General features: G+C 52.5%; 1 long non-coding RNA gene across 3 annotated transcripts; it reads left to right on the forward strand.

Annotated features, from left to right (window-relative positions):
* Positions 1 to 208: 208 nt before the first annotated feature.
* LOC149860831 (uncharacterized) lies at positions 209 to 4,958 on the forward strand. Of its 3 annotated transcripts, XR_016443005.1 has the most exons (5): positions 215 to 2,154; positions 2,307 to 3,259; positions 3,392 to 3,565; positions 4,443 to 4,528; positions 4,861 to 4,958. It is a non-coding gene; the product is annotated as an uncharacterized LOC149860831 (long non-coding RNA). The 3 variants fall into 3 exon arrangements; XR_016443006.1 differs by lacking the exon at positions 4,861 to 4,958 and having other exon boundaries at positions 221 to 2,154; positions 2,307 to 2,472; positions 3,067 to 3,259; positions 3,392 to 4,854; XR_016443004.1 differs by lacking the exon at positions 4,861 to 4,958 and having other exon boundaries at positions 209 to 2,154; positions 3,392 to 4,854.
* Positions 4,959 to 11,765: the final 6,807 nt, after the last annotated feature.

Here is an 11,765-nt window from a genome sequence, read left to right on the forward strand (position 1 = left end):
CGGGGGGGATGTTGCTATTATATATAACACGTATACACGTGGCATATAGATAACATATATAACACACGCATACGCGTGTGTGTGAGATTAACATAACATAACATAATATAATGTATTATTATAGATGTGTGTGAGATTAATATAATATAATATAATATAATATAATATAATATATGTAGACAAGTTGTTTTGGGTAAATCTGACATCTTTTATTAGACCAACTCAAATAGCAAAATTCTTCTGAAATGTAGATTATAATATGTGTGTGTGTGCGCGTGTATTAAAAGACAATACACATTTTTCGCTACCTAATTTCCCCCTCCCCCTGGGTGCCAGTGTAATGGAGCTCATTACTTTCTCTCCTGCCCTTTCTCTTGTTAATTAAGGACTTCTCTTTCTTAATGGGCGGTGTTTTTTGTGGTTGTTGTTTTAATTGCCTTTTCTTCTCTTTCCTTCCAAGGCCCTTATTTCCACCGTCCCCCTCGCAAGTTCCGCGCTGCTTCTGCTCCATAATTGGACTTATCTCCCCCTCGCACACGCACAGACCCACAGACACACAAACCCCAGCCTGTGATTTATGGCATTTATGCACAAACGTCTGAAACGAGCAGGGCCCTGGAAGGCTTCAAAAAAAGTTTAAGGCACGCGCGCACACGCACACGCACACACACAGGCGCACACACACATCCACGCTTGACTAATCTAATATGACAAACAATATGATGGATATAGTTTATGTTAATTCGCGATGCCCTTTCCTGCAGAATTTAACTGTAAGGTAATGTACACCGGAAACTCCGCGTCTACATGCTCTGCTAATAGGCCGAGGTATTAGCCGGTTCTAACGATGCATACAAATGTTCGTGTCTCTGTAGGCTGCCCAAAGATTTATGGCTCTTTTGCTTTCCCGAGCTGTAAACAAGGAGGGGAAGAACAAAAAATCCAGTCTATGCACCACTTATTACCTGCAGGAGCCTTTAAAAAAATACAACCCACGTTGCAAAAAAAAGAGGGGAAAAAAAAAAGAAAAAAGAAAAGAAAGGAGATTTCAGCCAAGCCTGCTACTTTTCTAGCAAAAACCCTCGACCCGGGGAGGGGGGAGGGTGCGTGTGCGTGCCACTCTTCTCCTAAAAAACCCTTGCCCTTGAGTGTGTGTGTGCCACTTTTCTCCTTAAAAACTTTTGCCCTCCAGTGTGTGTGTGCGTGTGCGCGTGTGCCACTTTTCTCCTAAAAAACCCTCGCCCTTGAGTGTGTGTGCGCCACTTTTCTCCTTAGAAACTCTTGCCCTTCAGTGTGTGTGTGTGTGTGTGTGTGTGTGCCACTTTTCTCCTAAAAAACTCTTGCCCTTGAGTGTGTGTGTGTGTGCCACTTTTCTCCTAAAAAACTCTTGCCCTTGAGTGTGTGTGTGTGCCACTTTTCTCCTAAAAAACTCTTGCCCTTGAGTGTGTGTGTGTGTGCCACTTTTCTCCTAAAAATCCCTCGCCCTTGAGTGTGTGTGTGTGCCACTTTTCTCCTAAAAATCCCTCGCCCTTGAGTGTGTGTGTGTGTGCCACTTTTCTCCTAAAAATCCCTCGCCCTTGAGTGTGTGTGTGCGCCACTTTTCTCCTAAAAATCCCTCGCCCTTGAGTGTGTGTGTGTGTGCCACTTTTCTCCTAAAAATCCCTCGCCCTTGAGTGTGTGTGTGCCACTTTTCTCCTAAAAATCCCTCGCCCTTGGGTGTGTGTGTGTGCCACTTTTCTCCTAAAAATCCCTCGCCCTTGAGTGTGTGTGTCCGCCACTTTTCTCCTAAAAATCCCTCGCCCTTGAGTGTGTGTGTGTGTGCCACTTTTCTCCTAAAAATCCCTCGCCCTTGAGTGTGTGTGTGCCACTTTTCTCCTAAAAATCCCTCGCCCTTGAGTGTGTGTGTGTGCCACTTTTCTCCTAAAAACCCTCGCCCTGGAGGGGTGTGTGTGTGTGTCCGTGTGCGTGTGGTATTTCTTTGCTCATGCCTCGAACCAGAGGACAACAGCTGAAACTCACCCCCTCCCCCTGCTTTTTTTTTGCGGGGGGGACTTCATAGCAGCAGAACTTGTATTCCTCCAGGCACAGAGAGGAGCCGGCTCGGATTCAGACTCCCGGCACAAGGGCAGGAGGGGAAAAAAAGTTTCCATTGAGGTGGGAAGAGATTTTTTTCCCCCCTTCTCGCCTTGATGCAAATTGTAACAAAGGAACAATGAAGATGCCGCGTCCCCCGGCTACATCTACGAAGCGAACTTCGCTTTCCGTGTCTTTTTTTTTCCTCTTTTTTCCCCCTTTTCTCCCCCTAGGTTCCTTCCCGCTTTGTTCCAGTGGAGCTTCCTGGGATCAAATCCTTCCCGTGGCAGAGAGGAGAAGAATTGTGCCTGAGAAGAGAGTGGTAAATAAGAAGGGAAACGCTTTGCTTCTTGGAAAAGGAGAGAAAGAGAGAGAGAGAAATATGGTTGCTGTGTGAAGGTAGCTGTCTCTGATTGCTCTCCTGGCAGGCCAGGCATTGGGTGGGGGGGGGGATTTTTCGTGTGAATGTATGTGATCTTGCAAATATGTACATACATACATATACATATATATACACACACATATATATTATATATACATAAGATATATATACACACACATATATATTATATATATACATAATATATATACACACACACATATATATTATATATACACACACATATTATATATATACATATATATAAACATATATACACACACAGTGCATCTCTCTCTATATATCTATTTATATATATACACATACACACACACAGAGTATATATGTGTGTGAGTGGGTGTGAGATCTTGCAAATATATCTGTGTCTGTGTGCGTCTGTGTATGCATGTCTAGATGTGTGTGTATGTGTATACACATATATCTATGCATATGTATACATGTAGACATACACATACATATCTATCGCTTGAGAAGGATACCTTGATACATACACACACACACATATATACACACACGTGTGTGAGTGTATATTACACCCCCCCCCCCCAGGACATGATAGCTTGCTATCTCTCTCTCTCATCTCTTGCTGGGAGTCCCCCGAGCCGGGCAGGGCGGCGGATAACGCGGGATTCACCTGAACGAAACGCCCGTGTCTGTCTGCTCCGGTGCACGGCGGTGACACTTCATCTAGGCGAGAAGCTGAATTGGGAGCCGGATTCTTTTGCAGCCGATGCCCCGGACTCGGAAAGGGAGGGGAAAGACCTGTGTTGTATGCTTCAAGTCGGGGTAAGGACTGGATTTAAGATCATTTTTGCTGCATATGGTTTATTTCTAATGAAGCAAGTCGTGGAGACAATTCGTGCACCCCACCCAAAAAACACTGTTATTTGTCTCGCTCTTTTTTTTAAATCTCTGCAGGCCACTCGGAAGCTGGAAGGCACGGGGCCAGGTTTGCTGGAGGCGTCGGGTCTGCTCCTGCCCTCCGGGGCTCAGCCCGGACCCTCTTTCCCATTCCGCGAGGCCCTGGGCATGCAGGGCAGGGAAAGGTGGGTCAGACCGCCCGCGTCTGCAAGGCTGGATGGGAAACTTCCCGTAAGTTTTTGCTGACTTTGTCCTGGTTGTCTTCCCCCCCCCGCCCCCCCCCCTCTTTTTTTTTTAATATCATCCGAAGAATTTAGCTTTTGGCAGGCGCTTGAGCTAGCCTTTCATCAGCGAGCTGCTTAAACACGACCCCCCCCCCAATCAGGAGCGATATGAAGAATCTGATGGCTGCTCTCACTGCCTGGAAAACTCCCCCAAATGTGCCAACTGGGGGTGTTTGTTTCTAATGGGTTTTTTAAGCCCTACAAAGCATCTCCTTGTATTTACTCATTGCATTTAAAGATGACCTCGAGTCTTGATTTCGAGGCGTTCAGGAGCTCCGAATGCTCCAGATTTTTGCAGCTGAGACAGGACAGGGGCAAGCTCTCTTTAAATGCAAACATTTCCCCCGGCTTTCTTCTTTTGCACGTTATTTGATGCCAGCAATTCAGCCCCCCCCCCCCCCTTCTTCCCCGTTTTCCAATTATTTTTATAACCACTTAGGACCAAAGCTGTTATTTTTGGAACTGCAGAATCCCCCTCCCTCCCATTCAGAGGCTGCCAATTTGCATTTGATCGCTCTTTAAACCCCCGCTTTCAACATTTTATTAGGAGTATTTAAAAAAATAATAATAATCACTTGGACCGGGGAAGAAAGTTGAGCCCTGTTAATGAGTCGGAGGCACATGGTGCTGTTTAAAAACGTTCGCTTTGAGATTCATAAAATATTTAAAGCCACAAGTCAACTCTTCCCCTATTTATTGCAGTGTATAATTCAAAATTATCGTGTATTAATAAGCCAATAATGATAATCTCTATAGGAAAAGCATGCTAGTTGTGCTGGTTTTATGACTGCCCTTCTCCTTTCTAATGACCTTTGGCTCAGCAGAGTCATAACTCACTGCAGAATGAGCAATCGCCTCGAGTGCCTTAAATACCTCTCACAAGGCTTTTCCGCACTTCGGACACTTAGAGGTAGGAGGCTCCGGCTCGGGAGCAGCGGGGCCGGGGGGGGCTTTGGAAGCCCTGCAGGGCTCCTCCGGGAGAGGATGGGGGCTCTCAGGAGGCGGGGGGGGGTGTGCCCCAAGGTACTGGCTGCAAGGCGGCCTGGGGGGCTTTCACATGAGGCAGGGAGCCTGCTTCATTTCACACCCACCCCCATCAAAGCCCCCCAAATCCGGGCTGGCACCCCTAGCTATGCTCCTTGCACGGGACATAAAGTCCTGAAGGCTTTGACATAGGTAATAGGTGCAATAAGAGTCACCGCCCCCCCCCCCATTATTTTTTGCTTGCTTCCCTGATCCAAGTCGTGCACCTGATGGGAACCTGCTGTTCTGCTCTGTGCCCCCCCGCCCCCCCGGCATTTGTTTGTATTCATTAAAGGCAAAAATAGACTTGGAAAAAACAGTGGTTCTGTTGCATTTGTGAGCAGAGCAGCCGGCTTTGGGCAAGGGCCCGACTTCTTTTAGGTCCGTGCCGGGAGCTGCTCTGGATGCCTCGCCTGGGTTTTTATTTCCCGCCTCGGGTGTCCAAGGGCAGTTGTTTGGAGAGGGGAATAAAAGGGTTAGTGGGTTGAAAGGGGAGGGTGGAGAGATTTGTTTTTTTAACATGCAAGATAGCAAATACACCAGGAAGGGAGCAGTTCCCCTCCCCCAGCACCCACCCGCCTTCCACCTCCCCGAGTCCAAAGGGCTCTCCAGGGAGCTGGGTCTGGACAGACCATCTCCAATGATAAATGCCTCCATCAGGGCTGGGTTGGAGCCAAGCAGGGAATCCTGGAAAGGGTAAAGGAGTTACCAGGTCTGGCACTGAAGGGCAGGGGGAAATGCACACTCATCACAATGGGCTTCTACCTGCACACCACGGTCACCTTTGATGTCTCCTCTGACTTTGCCTTCCAAAGAGAATCACCCTCATCCTCACCGGTGGAGGCCTCTCTTGCACACCTACCTATAGGGTCTAAGATGTCCTGATCCCTACACTTATGATGTCATAAGATAGGCCAGGAAGCAAAAGGGAGGCCCCGACGCCCAGTCCTGTCCACCCAGGTTTGAGAAATGCCACCGGAGTCTGTTACAAGGAAGTGACTTTGAATTAAAGTGGAGAAAGACTTGGATGACCCCACTGGGGGCTGGGAAGTCCGAGCGGTGTGTTGTATGGAGGCATTTCAAAAAGCCACTGGGAAAATACAGGCAGGCCTTCATCTAAAACCCCTGCTGTCTCCTGTACCAGGGTGCAGCCAGTCTGAGTCCGTAGCATCTGAGCCCTGCCAATTCTTCCTGGCATAAAGCTGTTTCTTGTGGCTAATGAAAGCAAGAGGATTTTCTAATCGGAGTCAGATTTTTTCTGTGGCGGGGAGAGGAGAGGTAGTGCGAGGGAAATCTCTGCACACCAGGTCCTGAGCTGTAGGGGGACCAAGTATGTTCATTTAGACCAGTTTAAAAGTAAGTTCATTTAGACCCAGCCTGTCCGTGGCAGGGTCCCAGAAGGGAAGCACGCTATGGGGCAATGGCATTTCCTTCTGGCCGTTGTCCCGTCATGTCTGGAGAAGAAATCTGCTTTCCAGGTAGATGATATCCAGCCCTCTCCTTCTCCACCCATCCCCTAAATGCCCTTGGATGTTTCCTGACACTGAATGGACTGTCTGGATGTGCCTGATGCCAGAGCTTTCAGCTGCCGGGCGTCTCAGGTCACTGCCAATCAAAGCACTGAGGTTTGGGCTTAGCTGGACACACATCTGCACCTCCTGGCTCAGTTCAGGTTTGCCCAGGCCACTGAAGACACAAGAGTGGGCACGGATGGCTTGCTGAATCAGGGCCCAGGGGCAGAGCCCTCTGGTCTCCTCCTGTAGCAAAAATACCCCTTCCCCACGGAGGGCCGCTTCCTCCATCTCCCCCATTTAGACTGGGAGCTTTGTGAACAGCACCGAGCACAGACACAGGGCCGGTGACAATAAGTGACTGGGCCTCAGCAGGATACACACCGTCCTTCTACTGCCTCATCAGCCTGGATTCCCAAATGCCATCAGAAATCAGCATCAGCTCCAGGCAAATCCACCCCATCAGGCTTGCAAGCCATGGAGGACTTTTGGCACCTTGTACCTTGTCAGGAGCAGATTTCTGGAGGTGGGGGAGTCAAGAGAAGGGCATTTTTCTACATATACATATACATGTACCTATACCTGTACATACACATAGACATAAATATACATACACACACGTGCATGTGCATATAGGTATACCTATGCATGTGCATATTCATATGAATGTGCATGTGTATGGCCATGTACTTAGATATAGATTTTAATGGGAGTTTTTCCTTTCCATTGGGAAACCCCCAGAGCGAGAACCTCAGCTTCTGTGAATCCGCGTGTCCCCCCACGGCCGCCCCCAGCACAATGGACTCGTATTGATTTGCATGGGCTGAAAGGATCCGGCTTTTTCTATTTCTCTCCCCAGCCTCGGTGCATCCCTGCTCTTGCCCCGGAGCCCGGCAAAAGAGCCCGGGGGGGAAGCCAGGCCCCTTGGAAATCAAAGGCAAAGCTCCCGGGAAGCCCGGGGGACTTTCAGCGGGGAAGGGAGAGGTGGGGGTGGGGAGGGGGAGCGTGGCTTGTGGGATAAAGGGGGGGGGGTTCCCCCTGACCCACACATCAGCACACGCTCGGTCCCCGGGCACACCGATGCCCACACTTACATATACACACATCCACTAGTGTCCATGCCCCACCCAAACGCCCGCGCAGCCATGCACACACAACTGCAGGAGGCCCTATGCGCGCCAAAGCGCACGCACACGGTACACAAACGCGTGTCTACCGTGTGTACACCCTTTCGGACAGCCCCTCTGCCTGTGCACAAGTGTAAGCCCCGCCTCCAGAGCACACACTTACAGCTACACAGGACCCCTTCCCCCAGCACAGCCCAAGAGTGGACGTCCCACGGACACAGCAAGAGCTGCATCGCACGCGGCGTTTCAACCACGTATGGCCTCAGGCACACGCCTCCGGTACACGGCTGCTCACACGCCCCGTAGAAGTGTACAGGACCCCACATCCTGCACACAAACACGTGTTCCATAGGCAACAAGTAGATACACACCCCGCCCTCCCCATGGAGACACACACGCACACACACGCACTCCATTCAACGATCAGATACACAACCCCACGGACACGCACGCCGCATGCACAAACAAGCAGATACACGTACTCCTTACACGCTCCTCCCCCCATACACACACGCACAGGGACACACGCACCCCATGCACACACGGCCCATATAGCAAGCGCACACGTACAGCCCCGCTCAGCAGCAAGTGGGGGCACAGACATCCCTTCCACGCGCGGGCCTGCACACGCACACCGGGTCGGCCCTCCTTTCTCACACACACGCACACACACACCAGGCACCACGAGAAGCCCCCGGGCCCCTTCTCTCTGCAACTTTCCAGCCTTTTGATCCAGTTCTACCCACCCACCCCACGGGCCAGATCCTGGACCCCCCTCCCGAGATCAAGGAGACCTTGCCCACCCAGGAGATGCCCCCCTGCCCACCCAGGAGATGCTCCCTTTGCAACATCTGCCCCCCGTCCCCCCAAGTGCCAACCTGGGAGCTCAGGTTGCCCTCTGCCTCCCTCCCCTCCTTCCACCCCCGCCTCCAGCCCTGGGGGTGGGAGGCGGGGGGTGCTACCCCAGTGCGGGGGGGATGCCTGGCTGATGACATTGGGGCTGGCTCCCACAAGGAGTGACCTCTGAGTGCCCTTCCTTAATATATTCAGGCAGACAAAGCCGCAGACTCGGGAAACCTCGCGGCAGCGCTAACACGCACCAGCCCCCGGCCCATCCCGGGCTCAGTGCAGAGCAGAGCCCCCCTGCTCCCCCCCACCCCCGCACCATGTCCCAGGCCCAAGGCAGGGTTGGGCGGGGGGTCGGCCTTGTCGAAACCCGCGAGGCTGGAGAAATGGGCTTTGGCTGAGTTAGCGGAGCTTGAGGGGAGATGCAGGCTTTGGAAGGGCCAGAACCCCCCGCACACGCACACACACGCACACACGCACGTGTGCACACGAGCAAGCCAACCCCCCTGGGTGACCCCTGGGTTCGCTCTTGCCTGTGAAATCCTAGCTCCTTCCTCTGCCCTGTGGGGAAAACCCCGGCTCCTTGGAGCTCAGTCCTGCAGACTCGGGGGTGGGGGAGAGGAGATTTATTCCCTTGCTGGCCCCTAGGTCGTCAGGAGTTAAAGGAATTAGGCACCGGCCTCTTCCCCATAATGCCTTGCTTCTGAACCTGGACATGAAGACTTCCCCGCTTGGTGTGCAGCTGGTGCAATAGCGTCTCTCACTGAACCCCCGGGCGTCTCGCGCGTGGGCTGGGCCACCCTCCCCCACCCCGCTACGGTCTATGTCTGCCTGCCCATAGCTCACCCTTCATTCCCTTCCTCAGATGTCTGTATACTTGAAGGTACGCAGTGATGGACCCCTACTCCCCATCCACCCATCCACCGCGCGCACTCTTCCTTCCTCCCTGTCCCTGTGCACTCTTCCTTTCTTCCTATCCGCCCACCCCACGCACTCTTCCTTCCTCTCCTTAATCCTGTGCACTCTTCCTTTCTTCCTATCCACCCCACGCACTCTCTTCCTTTCTCCCTGATCCCTCTGCTGTCTTCCTCTCTTCCTGTCCATCCAGCCACCCAGCCACCCCACGCACTCTCTTCCTTTTCTTCCCCTATGCATTCTTGCTAGCTATCCATCCACCCTCATGCGCCCTTCCTTTGTCTCTCTCTTGCTTTTTCTCCTTCCCTCCGTCCCTCTCTTCACGACGTCGGAGAGCCCTCGGTGCACTGGAGTCCACGGCCTTACTCTCCTGAGTAGCCCAAGAAGCAGAAGCAAACCCCAGCGCCTCCCTCCCTCAGTCCCCCCCTCCCTTCCCCGCGTGGCCCGGCCTCCCGTGGCCTGCTGCTCCATCCTACCCACTCTGAACGATTCCTCCAAGCTACCAAGACAGAAGTCTGTTTATGAAAGGTTATTAAAGCAAACTTAATTTCCAAGGGTTCGCCATTTGCCGGGGTGATTAGACCTCAGGAACTCATCCCATCTCTCCCCTTCCAAATCAGTTTATAGATGATCTCTGTGAGCAATTTGAACTGTAGCTGCTTTGGAAGTCAATGTCCTCTTTATGCGCTGGCATTGTAACCGCACAAGCCTTGCAGATTTATGTGGACGCGGGGTGCTCCGGGAAAAAAAATAAAAAAGGGCCTAAATGAAACATTCAAGCCATTGAAGTGTAAGTAAAGAGATGGTATCATCTCGCCGGGTCGGCTGAGAAGCGAGAATGGGCAAGAAGATCCATTTTTTGGTTGTTGTTGCAAGACCGCGGTATTATTTAAATGCCGATGCATCATATCAAGGGATGCCGTTTTTTTTCCAGGCAGACAAGGTTCTTTGGGTGAATCTGATATTTTTATTAGCCCGACTTAAATGGCTGGACCTTTTTTTAAAGAAGTCAGCAGGTTTTAATAGGAAAACAATTGTCTCTTCTGCTCCTTTGTGAGCTCCCGGGGGTCTATTTTAGCTGATAGAGATGTCCAGGGATTGCACTTCCTCTGCCAAAAAAGACTGTCGATCTCCAGCGGTCCCAACCCAGCTTCCCTGAAGGTCACTTTCTCACGGGAGAAAGTGAAATATCCCGTGTCTTCTTTATCAGCGCTAAGTCCTTGCGGGCATAGGATCATCTCCGTTGGCTTTTAAATCGATCTGCACCGGCTGGCTGGGAGTGGGAGGGCTGGGGGGCTTTATTTTCATCCCCAGATGATCCCACCTAGATTTTGACTCGGTATGGGCTGGAGATGTGGGTCGACATGAGCTGAGCGGTGAAACTTAATACCTATAGAGTCTATAGAGCTATAGGGGCTATAGATTCCCGGCCTTTTCCCCGCCGGATTCACCCGGGGTGGGCTGCTGGGGAGACTGGGGGTCTCTGGTTCAGCATCAGCACACACTTGTGTGAGGCCGGAGATATTAAGGGCTGGAGCGATGGGACGGGGCAAGTACCCAGAGATGGGGGCGAGGGAGGGGAGCTGAGGCCCGAGACATCCTAGGGACAGAGGCGTGCAGCCTGGAGGGGATGGGGGAGCAAACACGGAGAGGCAGGATTGTGCTGGCTGAGGGGGGGCTTTCCTGTAGTATCTTTGCAGCTATTAAGGGGACACAATGGGCCGGGAGTTGACACCGTCCCACCCTCTTCTCCCGGACACTTTCAGCTACTTGCCTCCAGACTTCCCCTGCAGCCATGCAGGGAAAAGAGGGGGCAGTGGAGGAAAGGTGTGTGTGTGTGTGTTGGGGGAGGTGGGGGGGCATTCACGTCCCTCTCCCTACTTGAACCCGAAGGGGGAACCAGGCTCCTGTCCTCTCCGCCGCCTGGAGTCTGGCCCGTGCCCTCGGCTCCCTGCTCAGGCTCCAGCAATGGGTGGATGGGCCGGGGGGGGGGGGGGGGAACATGCCCAAACTGTTGCACAGCCAATGGCAGCCCGCAGGGCTCGCCCGATGGAGACTAACGGGAGTTTAGGTACCTCTACCCTTGGCTCCCCCCCACCCATGCCCCCGTCAGCTGGGGTCGCCTGGAGCCCCCGCGCCGGCCCTGGTGCCCGGTCCCGCGGAAGGGGGCGGGGGGGGGGGGGGGACAGAGGCTGGAGGGTGGCCGGGTCGCAGGTCGAGCTGGAATCTGAAGCATTTGGGGGGGGGGGGGGGGCTTTAAAATAGCTGCCGCCAGGGTTGGAAACCACGAAGGCATCCACCTCTGGCTCCTTCACAAAGGCCAGGCCGAGTCTGGGCTGCGCTGCGTGTGCTGGATGACAGACACACACACACGGGCGTGCAAATACAGGCGCCCACACAAGCAGGCGGACCCATATGACGAAACCCAAGCACAAAGAAGCCCAAGCGCACCGCTCCAGACTCACACAAGTAGACACACACGTATACACACTTACAGATGAACCCCGGGACAGCCGCGCGCACGCCCCGACACACACAGACACACTAAGAGAATCCCAAACAGGTCCTTACAAACGCACACAAGCATATGCACGAATACACACAGACCCGGCTCCCCGTCCTAGACACAGACTGACACACATACCAACACCAGTGCACACCTGCAGGTAGTCACACACAGATGTGCACATCCCTAGGGAACCAGACACACGAGCACCCTCAGAAA

This window comes from Crocodylus siamensis, chromosome 6 (genome assembly GCF_052110815.1).
Source record: "Crocodylus siamensis isolate JL-2025a chromosome 6, ASM5211081v1, whole genome shotgun sequence".
Taxonomy (NCBI): Eukaryota; Metazoa; Chordata; order Crocodylia; family Crocodylidae; genus Crocodylus; species Crocodylus siamensis.